The sequence below is a fragment of the Etheostoma cragini genome, chromosome 7, assembly GCF_013103735.1.
Source record: "Etheostoma cragini isolate CJK2018 chromosome 7, CSU_Ecrag_1.0, whole genome shotgun sequence".
Taxonomy (NCBI): Eukaryota; Metazoa; Chordata; class Actinopteri; order Perciformes; family Percidae; genus Etheostoma; species Etheostoma cragini.
Genome location: NC_048413.1, coordinates 9400618 through 9427385, shown reverse-complemented (window position 1 = coordinate 9427385; position 26768 = coordinate 9400618). Strand labels below are relative to the sequence as shown.

Below are 26768 nucleotides of genomic sequence, written 5' to 3'. Positions count from 1 at the left end.
CACACACACACACACACCTACATGTACATACGGAAACACATGCAAAACCTCTTTCCTTCTCTATCCGGGTTTTGGTTGGTTTCGCTATATTTCTTTTCCACTACATTTTAAAGCAAATATTTACTTTTACAGGCACTATATTCCTTACTTTTCAATTTATAGATTCAATTCTACATAACATCACATAAAATACAACCCTTGTAGAGATTTTTGTTGTTGACCAATGTTATCAAATGTGACGTGAATTTAAATATCCTTAATAAAACAGAAAATGTTTTCTTTCCAAGATGTAAAATATTAAAAATATGTTAAAAGTTTAAAGCCACAAAAAGTACATATTAATAATAAGAAGAAGAAAAATGGAAATTTAAATTATACCTTACATTCTAGTCTCTTTAAAACCATTTGTTTCTTTTCCCTGGAGGTTTACTTAAACATAATTTCAGGCAATATTAAAGCTGAAGCACCACTGAAATGTCAAGAGACACAGGGTATACATGGATTTCCAATTACATGAGAACCTGTAAGAACCTGCTTTTGTCCTTTTAACGTGCTTCAATAAAAGAAAAAAAAAACTCTCAGCAACAAGACGGCATACCGCACAGCAGAAGTCCTTGAATGTAGATTAGCAGGTAATAGAATTCTCATTCATGTCCTCATTATTTACCGCGTTGGTTAGGAGGGATGTTTTACAGTCACTGCACAGGTGGTTTATGGGTAGAAGGAGCAGAGCATCTGTTTAACCTGCGACAAGAATCAGACACCATGTTGCGTCAGACTCAATTGCTTTCAATTTTCCCCTCCAACATTCGTCTGGACTATTGCAACAAGCAGATCAATACGAGTAAATAAAGACAGAATACCCTGTGATATCACTCCAGTCAGCCACCGATAATCACTCACACAAGCAGAACCTGCTGGGTTTCCAGACGGCACCTGTTCAATATGTTTTTATCCATTCTAAACAAAGAAAAATGATTTAGTCTTTACTTAAATGTGTGCGTGCATGTGTGCGTGCGTGCGTTTGTGTGTGGAAATGTGCACTAGACTTCCTGTGCTTGTGCACCGATTCACACAACACAGCAGCCTCTGCATCAGTGTCCCGCTAATCGCTTCATTTTTTTCTTCCTATTGTCAACAGAGGGAAACGCACTCACACAAATCTGTTCATAAGAACAGATCAAAAGCGTCTGTAATCTCTAGCTTAGGATGCGGATCTTGGGAAAAACTGGTGCTCTTTTCATGCTACATGCATTCATTTCCCAAGTAAGTTTTTGCAGTTGCTAAGACAATTAAATGCTTGAAGCAAGAGAGCAACAGTGACTACGTTTATATGACATAATATTCCAGGTTTTGCCCTTATGACAAAAAAGACGATATTCTGACTAAGCTGTTTACATGGCTTACATGGTGCATTGGTCCCCTATAGAAGCACACATGTACAGCACAGCACTTAATATATTGCCCTAACCCTAAACCTACAAACACATTTGGTAACTCTATCAGCCTTTTCTAATGATCTCAACAACTGCCATAATACATTCATCAAACGTCTAACAACAATATGAACCGCAGTCATTAAACAGCAATATAACAGTAACTATATCACATGAATTATAAAAAACAATGGTCACAAATTTACATAATAACAGTACTTAACTGAACAGCAATGTGCACCTGTTGTTTTTTAATGCAGGCTAATGCCAATAAAGTCACGCCACTGCTGAGTGAATAGAAAAGGCTGGTCGGGACCAGGCTAGCTGAACAGAATAATTCTCCATGGTATCTTAGGTGTCTCTGCTTTTGTGAAACTGAGTCAAGGGTAAATTAAGCCAGGATAACTGGGAAATTCTGGATTAATCTCTCATCTCGGTTTTATGAATTAGCCCTGGGGGGAGGGATGTCAGGCTTTATCTCAACCCTGTACATCCGGTAAGCCAGACAGTAACTTGTTCCTGTAGTATCTGTCCTTTAAAAGTGGGGGACTACTGTATGTCTAAGAAAGGGTAGAACTCCTGCACTTGTTTTCTGATGCAGATTCAAACAGATCAAAGCTGGGAATCAGCACTTTAACCTTATAGTCATTGTTTCATGTTACATAGTTGTGTATGTGCAGACGTTTTGTAGATCACTGGAACTAACTCTGTTCACTTTGGTTTCCATGTCAGGGAAAATGTTCTCAGCTGAACCGTTACCTCATGAATCAACAATAGTTCAGTGAAGCGTTTAGTTGTTAGTGCTGATTCCACAGATATTAACTGGAGATTTGTTACTGCTCCAAGGGTGGTTGGAAAAAAACCGCTAAAGGAACTGTTTGAATTAAATCATTGAATCATTAGCAAATTAAGCTTTATACATTAGCTATACACATTTGGGGAAGCAATAGTTTCAGTGAATACATACATACATACATACATACATTTGTATATATAAATAGTTTCAGTGGATACATACATACATACATACGTATCTAAGATAAGAGTCACACTGCATTTTATGGGTGCACTATGAATAGTAAAGGGAAGACTAAACAACAAGAGATGAAAGCAATGTTGAGTTTTTGAAAATGTTTCAGTTTTTCCTCGCTCCCCTCTCTTTTTTTCCTCTGCTGTATTTTTCCTGGGGAACATGAGATTCAGCAAACAACTGCTGTAAGCAAACAAATGACACAATCCGATCTAATTGTAACTCAATGATGATGGATGATGTGCCCTAAAAACATTGTAAGAAACATTCTCTGTTGTAGTAAGTGCTGTTCTTGCAGATTTAGAACAATGTTTGGAAACTAGCTTCAAGACACTGACACACAAAGCAAGCTGCAGACTGTGTATTACATTTTAACAATACATTCAATGTTACATGCGCATGCCATGTTAAATGCTCCTCATTATCTGGAAAGAAATGACTTGTCACACAGCAGTCAAATTAATAATGCAAGTTTTTCAACGCTATCTACAGGGGGAAGAGCATCTTGTTATGGATGTATTCAAAGCGTAGCCAGTGTTTAGATAATTAGCTTCTACTTTGGACTGAAAAATCCAATTAAGTGGATCTATATCACCTTGTCAATGGTTGTTTTTTAACAGCTAAAGATTTAAAGTATTGTGTGGCATGTGTAATCAAATAAGCTCACAAGGGAGATCTGAAACAATGTCAATGTTTCAGAATCAAACAGCAATGAACAGCTGTGTGAATTATTTGCACTCAGAATAAAAAATCATCAGCATTCCCTCAATCATAAAATGCCCCTACAGTAACCTCACCCCTATGTTTCTGCAATCAGAGCGCGCTACCACTATTAGCATGTGTTTGGATAACCTTGCATTAAACGTCTGTGTCTAAATGCCGCTGTTTGTCGCCACTGAAGTGTCTCAATTACCACTGATGCTATCAGAGCCTAAGTGGGTCCATGTGGCGTAGGTTGCGGTGCATTTGTTAAGTGTGCCTTTTGCCGTCGAGTTTCAGGGTTAATGTGAAGTATGAGCTAATCCACTGGCCACTCAATAGCTTTAACAGCGCATGAAATCTCTTTTGTTAGTAAACCCTGTGCTTGGGGCCATATCTGTAATTGATCACTGCTCCTGCTCCATTCCTCTCGTCATGGTGCATGGAGGAAGAAGTATCGACAGACATCCCTTTTGAAAAGAAATAGGGACTGATAGAGGCTGCTGGAGGCAGAATAGAGTGAGAACACCACTGACAGCTGATTGCCTGTTGTAGGCAGTTTGAGTAAATTATATATTATATATATATATATATATATATATATATATATATATATATATATATAAATAAACACATAGTAGTATATATAAATGACATTGAGAAATCTTTAGGTTTTGGTTTGTCAGTCAAAGAAAACAAGCAATTTGAAGATGTTGCCTTGCAATGGCCTTTTGTCACCAGTTTCTGACATTTCATAGACTAAATGATTTATTGGGTTACATATTTAATCGTTTACTTCCATAAACTCCAAAGAGGCAGATTAAAAAGGGAAATTGATGGAGCATGAATCATGACTTAGTCCCACACAATGGCTTAAGCTCCTGAACCATTGGATCCTACAATTCCCAACATGCAATTACCCAATAATGTCTTTCATTAGGCCCTTCTTGATCTGGTAAATGCCCATGTCCAAGCGTGTTTATAAAAGTTTTTGGTGAACAAATGTGTGGTCTCCCAAGCCAAATCCCAGATACCCATATGAAATCATCAAGGTAAGTTTCTAATGTTGTACATTGTACACCATTTTTACAGTACTCTTATGACAATTAAACTGCCTGTGTAAAATTGATATTGTGCTCCTTTAATTACAAAATAATATGGAAAGAGTTAAATCATAATTATTACGTGCTTTGTATAATACTTGACAACAAAGTCTCATTGAGATTTTAATTACTGAACTGAAACGGAAGGTTTAGGGTCGGGACTGTAGCCAACCGATATGGGTTTTAAAGTCATGTTATTTTTGCATCTGATAAAATAAAACAATTTAATACCAAAATGAAATGTTATTGACTGCATTTTCTTTGTCTAGCCTGTGTTTAGTTGCAGGCTGAAAATTGGACAAATGTTTAGAAAATGTTTAGTTGTCGTGTGGCTAACCCATGACGCTTTTTGTCTCGGGCCTTGTGAACACAGGTGTCAACCAATGCCGATTATCTCAAAATGTGAAATATCTCATTAACAGGCCCGATTCATTGGCCAACCAATAAAGTGCACTCTGTGGCTGGGGGAAATATTGAGACATATGTTAAGTTTGACTGTTGCCCAGATATACATAGTTTCAGTGCTGCTGACATATGCAGGATTTGGCATTCAGAATGTCCAAAATGCCCATCAAAATATCCATGAGCACTCCAACCTCATGCTTTTACTGTAATTGCTTTATGGACTAGCTTGGATTTTGCTAAAACAACTAATTTTCCGACTTTATGTGTGTGTACGTGAGGGCAGCAGTAGCATGCACACAGATGTAATACATTCCCTTCTTCTCTTGCTTAAATAAAACTAAGAGGTTGTATTCTAAAAGGAGTGAACAGTTGCTGGAAGGCCTGCTTGTCTGCAATAGTACAGCCGATCAGATGCCAGGGTGAAGCAGAGAGAATTTTCGTGTTGAATGCTCAGTTTTATCCAGTGGAAGGATGGATTGTGAGCGGGGAATGAACAAATGCATGGAATTGAATATGCTTTATCTCCACTCAGTTAAACTCTTCAACTGGAAAATGGTGGACTAATAGTATCAGGGACCGAAATGACAAATGGAAAGTTGTATATTCCCAATGCCCAGTGCAGCCTCACATTAATAACTCAGTTTGGGAGAGTTTTTGAGCTGAAATATGGATTTGTTTTTCAAGGGCATAGTGCTCCCATAAAGTCCAAAATATATCATCAAAAAGTCGCACTGAAATCTTTCCATTGTATTCAGCGTATATCAGACCCCGGAAACGTTTGTTCTTTGCTATGACAACACACTGTAACTGTTCGCCCTTGTGAACCAACCATATACCCATGTACATGTGCCCGTTTGACAAGAGACAAACCACAGTGCTTAGTCTTCATTCCTCCATATTCAACCTGTTAAGAGCTTATATGTGTTATGTACATTGTTCTGCAACATTTGGATGCTTTATTTTTTTCCCAGATCACAGCTTTTATTTATTCCCCCCTTCTCACTCGCTTCCTATTTGATATTTTGCCAGTGACCACAGAGGCAAATCCAACAGATGTTTCAGAGGCCACTGGAGTGAAACTAGCAAACACTCATTTGATTGTTGTGTGTTTTTTTGGCAGCAATCTGTACTTTTCGTGCCCTCTGTTAAAAAGAGCACTATAAGAAAACTTTTCTTTCCAGTGATGGGAGGAATTTAAAGTTCTGGTGCTGTGGAGCATGCTCCTGTTATGTGTGCACCCTCTCAACAAAAAAAAAAAAAACACATCAGCAATCTGTGAGCTTTGAGTGACTGGCAGCTGATGGGTTTATGTCAAACTTTTAAAGATCAGTCTGTCTCCGAAGCATTTCTATGTGTATGCGTCTCCCCTCTCATCTCCAATGGGCCATGTTTCTGACTATGATCAATCAGCATCAGTGTCTTTAGCTTGAGCCTTGCCTCCCCCCTTTACCAAATCTCTACACCGCTCCCCTCTAGTACAGCATCTTCTGATCAGCGGCAGCCTCCGAGCGGGCTGCTGTACGCGGGGTTGAGGAGAGAACAGCTGCATGGCTCTGTGACACATGACAAGTGCAAGTTCAGCTCTGATCCGTTTTCTGTAAAGAATCATTAGCTGCAGAAAACGCAGCTGTGTCGCGCAGGTTCACAGCTCAATCGCTACAATCCATCTCCCTCGCTGGATTCTTCCTCGGAGCAGGAGGAGACAGAGACGTCTCTCTGCACTGTTACCGCTCTCACACTTTCCATTACCAGTTTATTTATTTCATTCTTTAATGAGCTGACCTTAACGAGCGCTGACAGCGTGTCTGGCGTCTGGGCCTCCTCATCACTGTCACCGGAACGACCTCCTCCCAAGTGACAAACTCGTGTCTAAATGGGGATGTGAGAGGCTGCTGGGCTATGTTTAACTAGCAGGGCACCTACAGAGACAGCCTTATCTGAGAGGTTGGCTTCACATTTTCAATACCGCCCCTCAATTGTTCTTTTTTGCTTCCTGGTGCTTGATTGTGGAGAGATTTGGGGTTGGAGATGAAAACCTTGTTGTTAAGCTGTCAGTTTCCCTGCTTGACACACACTTGGAAGTTGAGTAGGTGCAATGGAGGGGGGGCTCTTGTGATGTTACAGACAATTGCACTGCTCTAGTTCCCTGTGTCATCTATCCTGCTGCTTATAAAGACGGTGTGACCTGCCTCTGCTTCCACCGAGAAACGTGGGACTTGATATGTGTTAACTCCACCCTCTTACACACACAGACAGAAACTAATAGAAAAAATAGTTTGATATTCTAAACGAACAGATAATCTACAAATAGATGCTAAACACTCCAGCCCGTCAATGCTTGCCTCCTAAATCTTACTGTGTGATAACCGATGAGGAAGGTGTGGCGGAGGACTAGTGATAGACTTTATCTGTCAGAGTTACCTTGCAGCAGAGGAATAATGAAGCCTCCTGGTAGAATTAGACTGATGAAACCATTAATTCTGTAAACACAAATTGCACTGAACTTTTCAAATCCCCAGCAAACTATGATGGCAAACACTAATGAACTAAATTTATCTCAATGAATTAATTTGTTATTCATTAGTCAGCACTGCAGTCAGTGTTTGGGTTTTGCATGTGCATTGTGTGAGTCGCTCCCCCGAGTACTTACAGAAACTGCCCATATTTCCACTCTCTGCATTTATCAGCATTTCGGTTTGTTAAAAATGTGAGTGCTGTTCAGCACAGGCTTCGAATGACTAACAATGTCTGTGTTTATGTTATACAAATGTTTTGCTAGACTTTGCACTTGCAACCAAAGCATTTTTAATGTTTAGAGCACAGATGTCATCAACAACAAAAAAAGCTGCACACTGTGTTCTCTATCTGGAATTTATAAAAGGATTTTAACTGAACTAAAGTGCTGCAGGACAGACTTTCAATCTATGGTGAGAAGTAAAAATGCATTTAAAAAATGCACTTATTTGCTTCCTTGTCAGGAGTTATATTAGAGGATCGATACCACACCTGTGTTTATATGAAGCTACAGCCAGTTAGCTTAGCTTTAAGAGTGGAAACAGGTAAACAGCTGGTCTGGCTCTGTTCAAAAGTAACAAAATATAGGTACCAACACTTTGTATCTCATCAGTTTAATCCTTACAAAAACCAATGTGTAAAGTCGAGTTAGGTTTAAATGGGGTATTATGTACTGGACTATTTCTTGGCCGGGCACAGTGACTTCCTGGAGTCTTGTCGTCACTATGAAGTTGCCAGGCAACCTGCAGAGTCACGGCTCCCTATTGTTCTTAGCATAAATACATGGTTCAGATTAAATGTAAAGTCATAACCTGAGGATTCACATTTAGTTCAAAGTTAACTTGCCAATATGGCGGTCCAACTTTACTTTGCCTCCTTCTTCACACTGTTCACACAAAGATAACTGCTGCAGGTTTTGAGTTAATAAAATATATTTAAGGAGCAGCAACAGAATGGAAGCTAAAAGCATTTTAATTTAAGTATATGTCTTCCTTCTGCTTTTGCAGCTAACCAAACACCAAAATACAGTACACTAAGAGGACGACAACATCTGGGCTGTTAGTCTTTCAGGTCACTGTCTTTTAATCTCCAGCATCTGGTCAGAACAGCAGAAGCAGCATCATACTGTTGCTGTTCCTCTTTATCACATCTAGATATAAATGCACATGTGTGCATGCTGATGTTAACACACCACTCAGATTCAACAGATTTTGAGACAAAACTCTCTACTGGCTAACTACTGCATTCTACCCATTTGATTTCTCTTCAGTCTCGGTTGCCTTTTCAAAAGTTACAGAGACTTTAAATTACAAAGTTGTCTATCTAATGAATAAACTGCATGCTAATGATGGTAAACTTGAATGAGAATGCTTTAAAAGAAATCCAGTGGCAGTTAAGCTAAACAAAATGAAAAATCGTTAAGGAAATTTTATATATACAGTATATATTTACACACACACACAAACACACACACACACACACACACACACACACACACACACACCAAGATCCATTCACGCAGGAGAAAATCCAGTCATTTCAAAATTAAACATTTTTCAGACTCTGATAATCAATTAAATGGAAACAATGTTTTATTTTTTCTGAGTGTCCCAGTACCAAATGACCATTACTGGTCCGCAGACCGGTAGTTGGGGAACACTGTCATGCATGATACTCTTCAGTATACAAACAGACTGCTGTACACAGACACAAAATTTCACAAACTCCTGGGATCCTGTGTGTATTTTGCCCAACAACCTCTATCAGATTTGGGCGAGAAATCACAAAGAGTACTGGCTCTTTTTCAAGAGGGTCAGGCCTGCTCAGAGCTATAGTATGAACACAAATCGAGAAAAAAAGTTTACATTACCCCTAATATCTTCCCTGACATCAAAATAGCACTTCAGTTTACTGGCACTGACTACGGCAGTTTATAGCCAGACAACAAAAAGTGGTCACAAAGTTGTCTCCTTTATGTGAAAATACAGGTTTTACACAGACACACAGCCTCACATAAACAAACACACAATCATATAAGAGGGTAAGTATTTAAGAAAATTGTGCATTGATTTTTACTTAATACCCGTTTCCCCTCTTCCGTTTACAAGTTCGTTTTAAAGATACCTATAATCCTGAGAGAACCAGTGCTTAAGAATAGCTTACTTTTTGTGTAAAGTATTGGTCTAAAAATCTACACAGAAGATGAACCAGTCGCTGTGAACAAGCGCTGCTTTTATGTCTGTATTTATCAGGAAAGTTACTGTGTGGATTAGTTCTAATCCCCTGCCATTTTGGCCACAATGGTTTCATTAAATAACCCACCATATTGTAGTAAAAATGTGTTTATTATATAATGAAACCGCAGAGGATATGGAGGGTGCAATGAAGAATACCCAAAATGAGAGATGAACATTCAGTGTGGCTTAGCCTAATAACACAGTGAATGGACTTGTTATGGCACCAGATTATTATAGGAGGAGAAATGGCTTTTTCAAGGATGGATTTATTAAAGATGAATTAAAATTCAAACAAAAGGAAATGCTTAAATGAAGACAATAAATATATAATAAATCATTTAAATATGGCTGGCACGCAATAGAGCATTAAAGCTTTGGTCTACACAGCTACAGATAATGTTGTATAGTATTTTCCCCAAGTCATATTCAACTGTCTTCCGACATGTTATGGCTGTTATCTGAAAACACATTCATAAATCAAACTCTGTCTTTAAAATGAGCATACTGTATGTTTACAGACAAAATAGATGTTCTATCAGTTTCTATTGCAGTGGTAGATAAAATTCACTTTCATTTTATGTCCTTTATTTTAGTACGCGTCCACGTGAGCAATAGAGCATGAGTATTTTACATAACATTACAAGTGGAAATGTTTATTTTGATGATAGGAGACTTCACTTACTGATTAACTTGCCTCTGCCTAAATTCATGCATCAAACAGTTGCCAAAGCTGAACATGTTGGCATTTTCATTCCAACAACTAAAAGTTTGTTTCTAGATGGAAATCAAAATGCTGCATTTAAAGTTCAGGCTTAACATGTTATATAGCAATACTTCATTCATAGCAGCAAACAAAATGGGTAAATTGTTCATGTATTAATGTTGCTGCAGAGTGTTACAGTGTCAAGAAATTTACATATGGCAGCACCAAGTCTGTCTGACTGTGACAGTCTTCCCTCTTTGATTCTGCATATTCTGTGACAGTGAAATTGGTAATTAAGGTACTAGTGATGGTACTTTGAAGGCATTGCTTGACTCATATTTCTTTCTTTCGGCACATTTATGCTACACTTGCAAAAATGTGCTGGGCTTGTGAGCACTTGCCACAGTGTGAAGAAGCATACTGCTATTGTCATTTTCCAGCTGCCATGTAGCGCTCAGTGTGACACAGTTTCACAGTCTCTAAGAGTCATGTAGAAGCTACTAAAAAAGTCTAATTTAATCCAACACAATTTAGAGAATAAAAAAAGAAAAAAAAGAAAAAAGAAACTAGTATGTTAAATGGTGCTATGAGCTGCTTGCAGCATTAAAAAGTGTCTACTAGGAGCTCATCCCTTAACGTGCTATTCATAATGAATAGAATAGAACAGAAGCCGACAGGGACTAGCATCTCATGAGTTGGCAAATTGCAACAGTCAAATTGGCTTATCTTCAGACAGCTGAATGCTGCAACAATGTGGAGTAAAACTAGGCCTGAAGTTGGATGTATGGCATCAAAGCAAATAATGGTGAAGACTTAAGACACAACAGAATAATATATTCACGGTGCTTCAACATAGCTACAGTTTCTTTGCCATACCAAGACAATATAGTTGGCCGTGGTGGACTGTAACTCAGTACACATTTGAGGTATTGCACTATTTACAATTTTATGCTACTTTACGCCAGCTCAACCTTAGAGGCAAATGGAGGTGTTTATCTCATTAAAAGGTTGACTATCTAGAGATATGCATTTGCTCACAAGATAGCAATGCTACAAACATATCAAGACCTTATAGAATATGATGCATTAGTGTAGATTAAACTACCCAACAGAACAAAAATAAGTTAAAACAAGCAAAACCTTTAACATCTACACTAGTAAAATGCCGCAATATGGGGCAATAAAATAAACCCCAAAAAATAAAATAGTAAAACTGACAGGGGACATTTTACTGCAGAATGTGGACTCCTGATACTTTCATGAACTTTAAGGAAATTTTGCTAATAATACTTTAACTTAAAAGGGGTGATAGAATGATTATACAGGGTATTTCACACTGTTTCTTAATGTCTCCTGAAAGGGCATTGGTTGGGCTGAAAATAGCCCGGGTGCTATTCTATGGGCCCTGATGCTACCCTGTGAATTAGCCCTGGAGGAATCAAGCGCTTTCCTCACATATAGGGTGCACTCATGAATATTTAGATGAGCTGTGCACTTATTGGTTGGTTCAAACACAAACACAGAGAAATTTCATACATGGTTTGTCTGCTATTGCATTACTAAATTCACTTTTGAGACTTTTTTATGCAAGAAATCAACTATTTAGAGCTCAAATATGGGCCGTTTAACAAAAATTGATGGGTAATTGCAAATCTGGTAAGACTGTGTCGGACTTAAGGAGCTCCGCTGTCTGACTGTGAGCTGACTGGAGCTGTAATCAGACTCGCGGACACGAGGCGTTTATTTCCGCAATCCTCATTATAAGATTAACTGGAACCTGTGGTTTTTTGAAGTTATAAATGCTCCACAAGAGATTGCGTGGGCATAACAAGCTCAATTAGCCCGCTTTTACTCACACACAGCAGCCATTCACCAAGAAAAGGACAGGGACAGCAGCGTTGTGGAGCTCCGTCAGGGCAGCGGCATTTGGTAGTCCAGTAACCCAGAAAGAGTGACTTTGAATATAATATGGAGCGCCGCAGGCTGCCGGCCATATTTGAGCTCTACATAGTTAATTTCTCACATAAAAAGTCTCACAAGGGAATTTAGTAATGAAATAGCAGACGAACAATGTATAGAATTTCTGAGATCTTCGCGACCTAGATTCAGAAGACAAGCTGATCTCAGGTCAGTGGTGTATGTACATTTCAGGGCGTGACAAAGGACAGACTAGAGCCAAATAAGGTCCATCCAGGAGTTGTCAACTTTGAGGTTCTATGTATGCCCATCTAACCCACTGAACTGTCGTTATTCTAACCTGACAAGCCAGACCCACACAGGTCTGAGAACTCACCATTGGCAGGTCTCAATCCGAGGGGCGGGATAAACGGTTGTCTTTCAAATTCCCTCTGCTAGCAATAGGAAAGCCCTACAACCAACCAGAGCAACGCTAGTTGATAGATTAAACTGGCAAAACTCTGAACACATCTTCTTTTTTTAAGAATGACTTCAGTGCTTAACTCCAAGTCTTCCAGAGTTGCAGCCAAAGTCGATTGGTAAGGCCGCTGCTCACTAGCAGCAGCAGCAGCAGCAGCCAGCTTGCCCATTGACTCTATACACAATGTGACTGGCCTGACCAGAATTAGTTTTTTCCTGCCTGCAAGCCAATGGAGAGTTGCTAGACTGAAGATGCGGCTAGATTTCTATTACTATGACAAGGTAAACTCGGTTTTGCATTCTATCGCCCCTTTAAAGTTTCCATACTGTAAAAAAGTGATATTTCCATGTCTTATTTATTTTAAAGCAGGTCAAGGTGCTACATAAATACTATTGCACTACTATAATAGTATCAAAACGCTCAATCTACAGAAAAATGCACAGAGACAGCATTCACAAAAATTTTCTTTAAATGAGCTGCCAGAGCTTCCATACGGTTGTACGGCTACCGTCATTCCCCGGCTGAAATGACAGTACTGAGATGCCGAGAGCACAAATGTGGAAGACCAAGAAACACTGACCAGTTAGACTAGGTGGGGCTAGGTGGGGCTCCCCCTCCCTACCCTAGGTGGGGTAGGGAGGGGGACTCAAAGAGACAGGCACTAAAATGAGATGTGACAGAGATGTAGGTCCAGACAGACAGTATTAGAAAAAACTATGTTTTTTAAAACATATGCTAGTAGGAACCCAAAATGAAACGTATGAACCTGAAAATAAGCATGATATGGGATCTTTAAGTAAGGTTTTGAATGCAGGACTTTTTTTCAGTGTGGTATTAGTATATCCGTCCTCCACCACTGATCACAGTGTGTCTACAGTGATGACTACCTGGAGATGTATCCCTACAACAAGGAAACCAGAAGCCTGAATCAACTCAGCTCTCAAGGTCATAATTAATTGAAAAAAGTGGAAGTCTGTGGGACTAGCTGCCTCGCTACCAACACAGAACTCTGCCTCGGAGGTTCTAACTAGTCCCCCAATTACTTGTTGAAGGGTGGTATCCAAGGGGCTCAAAAAGACATGCTGCAATTCATTACTTTTAAATAAGGTATAAGGGCAAACATAGAATCATGTGGGTCTCAATAATAGACAGATCATTCATTTTAAGCGCTGATCTATGAGAAGGTATTTACTAGAACAGAAGAACTCTGCTAAACAACAAAACATATTAAGCTGAGCTGTACTCACTGCCATAGACGTTGAGGGAAATTACAGAGACACACATACACAAACACATACTCAGTCTCGCAACTTTAATAATCAGGACAGCCATTCTTGCTTTATTACACCAGAGATTATCAAACAGTTTAGCCTTAGGGCCACTCTTAGAAGCTGACAAGAGAGCCAGGGGCCAGATAATATAATTGTCTGTTTTGACTGTCAACCTTTCAACATTTTACTGTAATAACTGCACTCAAAATGGCAGGTCATGTCAGCTCCGGGTGTGATGCTGACAAATATCTAAGAAATCCTACACATATTCTTTTTGCCATTGCAGCAGTGTTTGATTAACTTATTTGCATTTCAACGTGATATGTTAAAGAACAGAATACGATGACAGGAAAAAACAAAAGCTTCCTGTCCTACTAAATTATGTGTAAGTAGAACAAAACAACATGGAGATGGTTGTGCAGCAGACAGTATTCAAATCAGTTCAACAATAACCTAGGAAGTCAGTCAGAAGAACAATAATGGTACTATATTAAGTCCAACTCCTGACCATGACAAGTCTCAATGTCCTTACTGCAAAACTAAGGAACACTCAGGAACACTTATTAATTGTAATTAATATACATGGCCCATGCCTTGTGGGATTAATCAGACACACAAGCATTCACATGTATTGAATACCCCCCAGCATTGAATAGAACAATATTTGGACCTCATGCCTACATTTTAAATAGTGTAGCTTTGGACAAAAAAGATTACACACAAACACTAATATAAGCATAAGATACAAATATAAACAAACAAAACTAAATCTACATTTCAGTTCATAAATCCCGCCCCCTCCATGTTACTGGATGAGACATGGTCAAAGTACAGGTCAAATGCTCACATGAAGGCTTTGTATCTATCATGAGTTATTTTTCTCTTCCTATTCCAATGCTTTGGAAAGATATACATAAAAAGCAAAAGGTTTCAACTAAAACCAATCCATCCTCAATACTCATCAAATCTGAACCTGGACATTTAAAAAAAAAAATTGACATATTTATCACATTTATAATCTATTTTTAATAAACAATACATTTTAAATGTTGGTAAAAACAACAACTTCTGGATTTAAAGAGGGGCAACAAAAGGCATACAAACACATTCCTATCATGGATCTAATCATGGAAAAAGAAGATGCAATCACATGCCACCCGGGGTTATAGTTAGTTTATAAAAACCAAAAGCAAATGGAACAAAGGACAATCTGTATTTGTTAGTGCTACCTTTGGGGCTAATAAACCTCCACCCTGATGGAAGCACTTGGAACTTAACATGTGAAGGATGAGGAGTCTCCAAAGCAATAATCTGTGCCTTTGACATGACCCTCACTTCCTACATGTGCTAACGGTGATCAAGGATGTCACCAGTAATCCCAGCAATCCATTTTATTTCCAGTTTGTTCCGATTTTATAGACGGGGAGGGGGGGTTATCTTGCACCCGCAAAGCCCGACACAAGTGTCTTTGCAAGTTTAAGACCGACACAGTTGTCAATTTCCCATCTTGCGCCTGCGTCGTTTAATTAGCAAATGCACCGGTGCCCATCTGTGCGCCCATGGGCGTGCTGGGCCGACAGGGAGGTGTGTTCAGGTGCATTCTATCTTGAGGCAGCGCCACTGAACAACAAAAACCTGGTCTAAAGTCAATAATGCAGCATTTCATTGTTAGTTTAACAGCACATTAATAAGATCTCTTACCTGGGGACTCAATCAGTTAACAATTTTTTTTGAGAAACAACACCTATGGCCATGCCGTTGGGTCGTATTACAGCCTCATAGGCCTACTACCATGGATGTAGACTCTTAGTCTTGTTCATTTAGAAACTGAGTTTCCTGACACACCATCTAACAGGACACATGCTTATATGGCCCAACTCGTGGAGTCTGCTTTATCTATTATAACGGTGACAAATAGTTTAAAAAAATTATACGTGCAACTTTTAAACATCCTTCAGGACTTCTGACTTGTTTTGACACTATGATTATTAAGTGTTACTTTTTTTTAGGTTTCCAAATGTGAAAACAAAGTGAAGGCAGAAAAAGGAACAGCAAGTATTGTATCAGCCTTTCTCTGACGGTGGCATCCGGCCACCAAGCTGTGTGTAAGACATGGATGGACAGGTGCATGCTGGTAGACTCTATAGGACTCCATTTTGTGGCATGCTGTGCATTTTGTCCATGTGCAGGAAGCCATACTGTTTGCCCTTGATACAAAAAGATCAGTGTGAGACTGCAGGGATTATTCTTTGATAAAAAAAGAAAAATATATGTGCTATTGTAAGAAATGTCTCAGACAAACTTACACTTTTTTGGGGTTTACAAATAGAGACATTTTGTGCATCAACACACACATACGAAAGCGAAAATATATATATATATATATATATATATATATATATATATATATATATATATATATATATATATATATATATATATATATATATATATATATATATATATATATATATATATATATATATATATATATATTAGGGCTGGGCAAGTTAACGCGTTATTATCGCGTTAACTCATTAATTAATTAACGCCGACAATTTTTTTATCGTGCGTTAAAGCAGTTTTTATTATTTCTTTATTATTGTCAAAGTTTGTTGCTCACAGGCTTTGTAAATACTGCAAAGTTGAATTTTCTTATCACCGGAGTACTTCCAGTCTGAAATATCACCTTGACAGTTGGTACGACCACGCTACAACATGTGCGCGATGCTGCTCTTACTGGCGACTACCGGACTCGCTGGGTAATCATAATTATCTCGGAGTTACAGTGCATTACACTGATGAAAAGTGGGCGCTGCATTCACATGCTCTGACTGACATTATGCTGAAACATGCGCAGGACACTGTATTGAAGTTGCACAGCAGTGGGATGTGTCAATAAAGTCCCCGCAGTTAGCCCAGATAGTACAAATAGATACGGAATCTGATCACTGCTGCGAGCCTTCTGCCTTCTGATCATGTCCCCTGCTTTGCGCACGGTCTCCAACGTCCTGTCACAGTTCTGTTACAGCGCGTTGGACAGTGTCCCTCAGTGTTTTGGCTTAACAACGCGTTTGACAGTGTCTTTGCAAAGTGCAGAAAAGTTGTAGGGCTCTAAACCCAGTCCAGCAAGGCTGCAGAGTTAGAGCAACAACAGATCAACGTGTACATAAGAAGGAGTCGCTTACTAACACGTTCCAACCAGATGGAATTCATCTCAGGACATGATAAATGCAATATGTTTAAGTTGAGATGTATCACTATGCGATTAATCGCGATTAAAAATTGTAATCGCTGCCCAGCTCTAATATCTAATATTTATACAAAGCTACTTTCAGTATATTATTTAACACAAAGCATAAAAACCAACAAGAGAATGAGAGAGAAATCTACTTCACATTGGATTCCAATAAATATTCAATGAAGACTTGACAATTGAAGTGGTGGTGGAAACTATTTGATGTAATCTTGACATTCATAAAAAAACACTTTAAATTGTTTGGCAGGATGTAATGATGGCATTATCAACAGTTGGTTGTGTAAAATAGCCTCATAATCCTTGGCTGTTATTGGACTGGTGTAATGATCAGATCTAATGACTCCCAGGAGATTACTGCTCACATCATTACAGTTCGACTATAATTTGAAACAGCCAACAATAGATAAAGTGAGTTGAAAGCTCGTTTTTGCCTTCATCCAAAGGGGTGGAAGGATAAAAGAGGACTCATTAGACTAGATTACGTTGCTGTGTTGCTGCTGGGTTCGGGTTTTGTATTCCTAACACCCAACTGTGTTTCACCTGCGTGGATCTTAATAAATACTATAACCTGTATTCAACTAAATCACATTGAGATTAAATCCTCTTTTGCCAAGACACACAGCAGCACATAACAACAGTAGGTCACAATAGCAACAATAGGTACATAGACTTTCTTAGTGGCCGCCCTGCACAGTGGACTTTTCTTGAAAACAAACAAAAGTTACATTCACATTCAGTTTTACTCTCCCAAACACATTGTGTGTATCCTGTACTCTGACTGAGCTCAACTGTTTTCAGTGCATTTCCTTCCTCATTAAACATTTGCCAGCCGATTTGGATGTTGTTTTTTTTACTTGTACTTCCTGTACTGTTTACATCCATGTTTGGTAACTTACAATCTTCTTCCCTGTCTTTGCTGGCATATTGCTTTGTTTCCTTTGCTTCTTCTAAGCTAAGCTAACCGGCTGCTGGATGTACCTTCATATTTAACGGTCAGACATAATAGTGGCATTGATCTTCTCATCTAACTCTTAGCAAGGAAGCAAATAAAAGTGTTTACTAAAATTTCAAACTGTTGCTTTACTAGCCTGTCGAATTGGTGTTGAATCAACTCTGATGTATTTTTAGGGCCATGATATAGTCCTGCTGTCAAATTCCTGTTCCATGTCAGTTTTCTTTTGTAACCAATGCGCCTTTAATTTAGGGATTAAATTGTCATTAAATTGTTTAAATCATTTATGAATCTCTCAGTGCTCTTCTTAAAGAACACTGGACTCAACTTAATAGCTGCCTTTGTACATTAGATTTTTAGCTTGCCCTTGAGTTATCTACCCTCCTCCTTTCCAAATGAGACCAGTGAAAACAGTTGCATTGCACTGGACTCCCAGCCTCAAGCCTAAGGAGTGTTTCCTTTTGCAAACAAGGAAACTTTCCTCACGAGTCTGCAGAATCCAGACTTTAGGCAACTATATCTTTCAGTAGCTTAAAATCAATCACCAAAACAATGGCATCAGCCAATGCAGCAGATTGTAGAGATCTTACCCTCTAACTTTACTGCAGAAGTTCTGTGAGTAATACTTCTCACTTGAGTTTGAGCTTTCCTTTGCACTGTGTTTAGCTTCCCTTACCGTCTGTTGCTCTGTGTCTTGCCATTAACTCAGGCTGAACCTCCTGCTCTATGGCCTACAGAGGGTAAGGCTGAAAATCAAACTCATCTCTCCGCCCTGCCAATTGCACTCACATATCTAGCCTCAAAACCTGGAGCCCAATCCTTCCGAGATCCCCCGCCTGTTAGCTTGACAATAGTGCAGTCACATCTCTCAGCACAAGAAACAAGCAGTCACTAACAAACCATGGTTTCATGAGACCTTCAGTTCACTGAGTCAGGTTTCAAAAACATCAAGCTCTGCCCCAACGGCTCAAAATATCAACCCTAAAGCCCCAAACTCATCACATGCAGGCAATCAGAGGTTTTACTCAGCACATATTGGCCCAAGATGTCAGCATGTCAACGACTGGCCCCCTGGCTCTCTATAAAACCCAGACAATGATCCAGAAAATAAGTCCGACCAGTATAACACAGCTCCCTGTCGGCTACCTTTTATTAGCTCTCTAACGGCTAATTGTTACCATAGTGATGTCATTTTTACCCCAAGTATCCTGACATGATGTGTCTTCCAGGGTAAATGACAAAACAGAAATTCTCTACAGGTATTTCTTGGATGGAACTTGTTTTTCTAACAAATGGAACAAGAATTTTTGGTTGTGCCAAATGCAAATCAAATCAATATTAATTTTGGCTCTTAATTCACAACAATTCCCTTGGCATATCAAAAGTAAACATTTGTTACAGAGCATACATGCTTTGTTCGTGTAAGTTGCAGGATCCATCTGGCAGTGCTGAAAGAATTAATCACAGACTTAAGAGAAGCGAACAGTGGAGAGGATGTAGGCAACATGAAGGGCTTTTTAAAAGAATAGTACAACATTTTGGGGAAATGCTCATATTTGCATTCTTTCCGAAGAGATATAAGAAGATAACATATTACTCAAATCTGTACGGCTGGTTAGCTTAGCGTAACATAAAGACTGGAAACAGGGACAGCTAAATCGGCCAGGTTAGTCGTTTCCCGGCAACCGGCTGTTGGCTTGCAGCTTTGTATTTACAGTACAGACATCAGAGTGGTATGGATCTTCTCAAATAATGTGTTAATAAAGTATATAAGCATAGTTTGATTCCAACTTGTGATGATTTCCTGCATGTCTTTCCCCTTTTTTACCTAACTGTCCTGTCAAAAAATGAAAGGCGGAAAAGGCCAAAAAGCCCTTTAAAATTGAATCTTTGCATGTGCATTATTAGAAAGTACAAAAGTCTTCATATCCGGTAGTGGCCACTTTTACTCTTGGATGCTACCTACACCCTGTGGGGAAAAAAGGTGATTTATCAGATGATTTTCACTTAACTTTTTTCAGTCTATAATATAATAAAGCAAAGGCAAAGGTACAAATCTGTGGGGGAATTTGTACTCTACTGTAATGAGCCAAATTCAATAAACCTTTCTGTCCACAAGAGTCTCCTTATCCACAACTGCACACTTAAATCTCAACAACTCACTGCTGTTCACAGTTGAATTTTAAATGTAAAACTAAATAGGGGAAGGAGCCAACAGGCAGATGAGATGACAGAAACTGGAAACTCTCCTTGGCATAGACATCACTTACAATCTGCCAGATATCAGTAATTAATTACCATGGGCAAGTGGCATGATTTTATCAGCCATGAAGAAGAAAAAAACTGAATTAGGAGGGGTTTATCAGCTTCTATTAATGCATTGTCAGGAACCTCTAATGGGCGGATGGATATATTATTCTGTCTGTACTGCTCAGCAGAGTTGAACACAAACTAAAAAAATATTAAACCAAAACCTTGAGGACAAAATCATTCAGAGCCTGGCTAACAAACCTAATTCTGATGTCTTTTGCTAAAGCTGGTACTGTTGGATGGAGTCTGACAAAAAATGCAAATAAGCATTCCATAAAAAGCATAAATGTAAGCATAACCTTTATAGTTTTTGCTCTCACTCTTGAAGCATTAGAGATGACCTTAATGCTGCTCCTTGTTTTTTTTAATGAAATCCACTAGGTAATTAACATCAATTTTGAGCCACTGTTTGGGAAAAGGTACTAATTTATATCCAAATGTCTCTCTAATGTTCCTTCTATTTCTTGTGTTTGGTATCCTGAGAGTGTGTAAGCAAATATATTCTCAGAGTAAATCACAGAAATGGAGTACAATAAACCACCAGGAGATTCAGACTGCATACTTAATGGACTGATAATTATCTTTGTAAAAACAACAGCAGGTTAGAAAAATGCTAAATTCAGTGTTTGGGTCAGTAATATTTAAGCTAAAACTCCCCTCGATTAAATGTCAGGCTAAAGTCCAGGCTGTATTGCACATAAAGCTACATGTATAGGGCTTGGCTGCTCTAAAATATAGTGTACAGTTGGTAATGTGATATATATTTTCACTTTGAGTTTACAAGGACCACCTAAAAGCGCGTTGGGATTTTTCCACTTGTGATATCAGAAATAGAAATAGCTTTTCTGGCTGTCTTAAGTGCTGAACTTGATTTGTTTATCAGCTTCGGTTTATTCTTCAGAGTGCAAAGAGCTTACAACCTCCTATCTTTTGTCAAAGAGTGATATGTTTACAAAGCAAATAATTCTCTCTTCTGGATGGCTTGTATCTCCAATATGATTGTGCGAAAACAGGAAATACAAATAGGCCTCTCATTGTATCTTCAAAGTGAATCCTTTAGCTCAAATCGAGATGGGATGCATATGGTGGGTTTGCATTCTTACTACCATTGAGGTTTCGCTTGATAATAGTCATCCATTTTTGTCTATAGCAGACCACTGGAGTGGAGAAGCTCCCTCATACTGACGCATCTGCTGCACTTATCATTCAGGCAGATGTATGGAAAACAGAAAGATTTAGGGGGAAATGAGAAATATTCTGACGGATTCATTTTATTGTGTTTGCCGTCAACGGTCAGCGATGTGTTGCAAAAAGCCTGTAAATATAAGAGGCATTCCGCTCATATGAGTCTGATTTATTCTCCGACAGAGCACCTTTCATCAAAATGTCAATGTCGAGAGACCCTGACAGTGCCAAGTACTCAGGCAGATTTATCACTCTCAAAAGTTTTCCAGCGTTTTCCCCTGTAACTTGAGATCGATTCAACCTCAGACGTGTCATCTCTGTCATTTCAAGAAACACATATATGGTGTCGTCTTTCCAAGTACTGCATACAGGATGAACAGTGAGTGGATTCTCCACCACCAGGGCAATCTCGTCTTTTTCTATATGCACATAAATGCCTCCACAGAACTTACTGTGACTGAAGTACATAGTTTCACTTTCTATAGTGAGTGTACAGTAAGTGCATTTCTTCTTGTGGTGGCATTGGGTCACCTTGCAGGTGCAGCTGAGGTATTAAGAGATTAGGGGCAGCAGCTCACCCTGTGGAAGGTTCTTGTCCGTGGTGTGCAGCCGCATGCCTGGACCTTAATTGGCTCTGGTGGCAGTGAGTGCCCTGCCGTTACTGAGCTGAACACTGGTCAGGGGTCAGCCCAAAACAGCCCCGTCCTGTCATCCTTCCTGTCAGCCTGAAGGTCAGCGCTGTAGACCAGCATGGCAGGAAGAGACGGTCTCAGCCACTTACCACGGCGCGCGGACAGGTGTACCACAGCGACCTGTGGACGAGACAGAAGGTTTCGAGGTGGAGGAGGAAAGACGTAGAGAGGAAGAGGAAAAAGTTTGGGTTTATTGTGGCTCGCTGGTTTGAACCTCCCTTCCTTCCATCCATGGTGTTTGACTTTTTTTAAGTTTATTTGTTGGGGCTTTTCCCTTTATTCGTTAGTGACAGTGGATAGACAGGAAAGGGGGAGAGAAAGAGAGGGGAAGACACGCAGGAAAGGGCCACAGGTTGGATTCAAACCTGCTGCCTCAGCCTACATGGGGCGCACGCTCTTACTGGGTGAGCTAGAGGCCCCCCCCAGCTTTACACTCTTAACTGAGGTGATCGATGTGTTCTTAGATTAGTATTGCGAAGTTATCACTGCCGGCTGTATGTATCAGAAAGTTGAAAAGGAGAGTTGGCAATGAAATGAGCGGCAGCACGCTGATGAATGTGGACAGGAATGGGAACCAGGAGACTTAACAATTAAAACACCAGAAGAAAGATGTGACTTTAAATCCATGATAGAGAGTGTGCCTGGGGCTAGGACAGAAGAAGAAGAGGGAAAAGAGAAAAATACTGACAGATTTCAGATGATTCACAGTCCTGTGTGGCAAAGACCTCTGTGTGATAAGAGAGAAACAGAAAGAGAAAGAACAAGACGCACCGAGACAGCGAGACAGAGATCTTTGGGGAGAAAGAAGCTTTACCATAAGGGCTACTCTTTACAAAGTGTTGCTGAATAAAATTGTGCATCTAATAAGGAAAAGTAATTTAATTTTCCTCCCTGACATCTTGTGTCACAGACAGAACTTATCTGGCTGTTCTCTACGGCAGACAAAGATAGGCAGTGGAGCTAAAGGGGGTTTGCCTGAATGGGTTTCATTCTGTTAAGACGAGGCCTTTTCAAGCTGCGTTGATTAAAATGTATCAAATGCTGGGCTGGCATTCCCCGCATCTTATACAGCAACTATTATTTGGAAGAAAGGAGAAACATAGCGATTACAAATTAACTCCCCCCCCACCATCTCATACCTTTTGCTTTTAACTTTCTTGGCATCACCAAATATGCAATTGGTCTTTCTATTTTACTTTGATTTGTTCCAAAGTACAAGTGCTTGTGGAATTTGTACTTTAAATCCCAAAGAAATATAGTTGTTTTTATTTATTTTTATTTATGGATGACGCAGATATAGAAATCAGCATGGAAAATCACATCAACGGTTTTACTGGATTTGTTTAAAAGAATCCATCAAGATACTAGAGTGAACTACAAACACAGCGTGGAGCATTTTGAGAAACATCCTATTTAATATTTATTACAACCACAGGAGGGGACAATAAGGATGTGGTGAGACGATCCTAATGGTCACGTGAGAGCCGATCCGGGCATATTTTAATAATTAATTAGTTAATAGTTAATCCACATTTAGTTAAATATGTATCAGAATCTGTATCCGCAGAAAATCCCTGCAGTACAATAATAAAAACCAGAAGAGATGTATGCATGTAAATGAATAAGGGTTCCAGCATTTCATTTTCAGCTTCACACTACATATAGTGAGTAATCATCAATCATAAGTGTCTCCCCGTATAAAGGAAATTTTTATGCATGTCACTTATGTCAGAGGTAAAGTCAATTATAACACCCACACCAGGCGGAGTGCTGGATGAGGGTTTTTTCTGCCTTGCACACACTAAGGCCCCACATTAATTAAGGACACAAAATCCTGGATGACATACAATTTCCTGATCTTCATCTCCGACATAACTGAAGTTATTGTGCTGGGCCCTAATCACCTCCAAATCTCATTATATAAAGCTATAGCTCCTCTGGATGCCATTGCAATGGCCAGTTTTTTTTATCAGGATATATCCTTTAACTCCCACAGAAAATAAATCTAAAAACTGCCTTTTTAAGCTATATTATATCCTGTCTCAAAACGATACAGAAAAATGAGTCCATGCATTTGTTACTTCAAGGCTGGACTATTACAATTCCTTATTATCAGTTTGCTCCAACAAGTCTTAAGACTCTCCAGCTGATCCAGAATGCAGCAGTGCGTGTTCTAAGTACTAAGAAAACAAATCACATTTCTTCTGTATTAGCTTCTCTGCATTGGCTTCCTGTAAAATCCAGGATTTAATTTCAAATCCTTTTTCTGACCTAAAAAGGTTTTAAGGGTCAGGCACAATCACATCTTAAAGAGCTCATACTACCCAATTGCCCCAGTAGAGCATTGCTCTCCCAGAATGGAGAGTTACTTGTGGTTGTCTCCAAAAGTAAAGAATGGGAGCCAGAGTGTTCAGCTATCAGGCTCCTCTCCTGTGGAACCAGAACTGGAATTGGGGTGGCACCTAAATGTTTTCCCAGTAATGCTTGTTACTAACTTAACTCAAGGGAGCTTATTCCCGTAAGTCGTTATGTTTTCTCGCCTCAGTTTTCCTTATTTTGGGGTGGCACCTACATCGCGGATGCAGCTGCTGCCGTGGTCCTGCTCAATGCCCTGCTATGCCCTGCACTGCTACTACTCTTCTAGTCATACTTCTATTATCTTTATTGGAACTATAATTGCCACTGTTTATCATACCAACTGCTATAATTATTATGAATCTTACTTCTCCATATCTGTTGTTCTGTATCAGTGTCAGTGCCAACCGGTAGCAGCAGATGGCCGTCCACCAACAGCCAGGGTCTGTCAGAGGTTTCTGCCTGTAAGGAAGTTATTCCTCACCACTGTCTCACCAAATGCTTGCTTTTTTGGGGGTGGGCTACTCTATCTATAAAGTGTCCTGGGATAACTCCTAACTCTTCTGTTCTGTTCCTGGATCTGACACTTGTACTGAGCGATAACGATTTGGAAATTCTGATTGTAGATCTGGAGATTTAGATGATTTATATATAAATATATGTATATATAGAATGGTCCCTACCCTAAAAAGTTGGTAGAATCTTTACAAAACTTTCCTTTATCCTTTTTACCACAACATCTCAGCCTATAGAGCGCCACTTCTTGATGCACAGCCACTCAACTAGTGGAATAATGATACAGTTCTCTTGCTCTCTACCCAAATCGCAGAGCTTCTGGGAACACATTAGGTAAGTTTCAAAGTTTTGATAACGCTGTCAAATACATACAAGTCTGTCATATCACCCATCAACAGTTTAGGTAATGAATTAAACATTAAGGCGTTGAAACTTCCTGTTTTTGCTCAACAGATAAATGATTATAATTGCAGTTGACACTGTGTACCTTTAACTCCGGCTGCACACAAACAAGTACACAAACACATACATCTGTGTTTTAAGGTAGAACTGCTGTCACGAATACTTAGAAATAGAATTTTAGTTTGTTTACATGTGCATGTTTTTAGGAATAAATATGGTGATAAACAACCTGTGTTTACTACTGTGTCATGAATATGAAATATGAGATTTAGACTGAAAAGCTTGGTTTATTTATGTGTGCAATCTTAAAATACCACCAGCTGTCTAACTGACAAGTGTTACAGCTAGAAAATAAAATAAGACTAATATTCTCATAACCTGGATTAAACCTCTGACTCAAAAGTGTCAAAATACAAGTATGTCAAAATGCTGGGTGTATTTTCTTGTGGATGTCCATGGTAACGGTCAACATAAACAGTTTGAAATACTGGACACAATACAAATAATGCACATCTTACCACAACACTATCTGAATTATTAAAAAACCAGAAGAAAATATTCATTGTTTTGCTGACAAAACATACGTTTTCCTGCCAGGTCAGACTAATACCCCAGTAAGTTTGCTTTCTACACCATTAAGAACCTGTTACATTTTTTTTCTCCCTAGGATAGGGTCTTCACTTTTTAAGTACCTTATCTTGCCCTTCACTAACAGATTTTATGGTATTACACTCATTTGTTCTCATGAGCTGCCAAGTTTAATTAATGTTTTGGAACAACTAAAAAATGGAGAACTGACCCTCCAACCCTCTAATCCACTCACTAAGTGGTTTCAAATTTTTCAGACCCAAAAGCACTTCCTCTAGGAGCTGTGATTACACCTGATCCGTATGATTTGAAGCTAAAAGTCAAAGGCTCTTCACTGATTATCTCTTTGCAACAGCATTACTGTATTTTAAAACATATGCTTGCGACAGGGTTCTAAAAACGGCAATGTTGGTCTTCCAGTCAGTCAGTCAAAGATATATCGAAACCTAGACTGCCATTGAATTGTATACATGCATTCATTTTCCCCAGAGGATGAATTAACTTTCAACTCCTGACCTTTCACACAGTGTCATTGTCATATGTCCAACACTTTGGTTAATGACCAAATCAGTGCAAAAACAATATTCCCATAAGCCTCAGCTGTACTTTGTGTTTACTGCTAATTAGCAAAGGTTAGCATGCTAAACTAAGATAACAAACATGGGGCGTTTCTCAATACCAAGTAAGCAAAGAACGGACTTGTGTTCTTGGGGAGACCGTACTTGCTAGCTGTA

General features: G+C 39.1%; 1 long non-coding RNA gene across 1 annotated transcript in view; it reads right to left on the bottom strand.

Moving 5' to 3' along the window:
• Positions 1 to 11828, bottom strand: part of LOC117947861 — a 15772-nt gene extending 3944 nt beyond the window's left edge. Inside the window, exon 1 of the long non-coding RNA XR_004657338.1 lies at positions 11647 to 11828. This is a non-coding gene — a long non-coding RNA (uncharacterized LOC117947861). The remainder of the gene's footprint in view (positions 1 to 11646) is intronic.
• Between the last annotated feature and the right edge of the window lie 14940 nt (positions 11829 to 26768).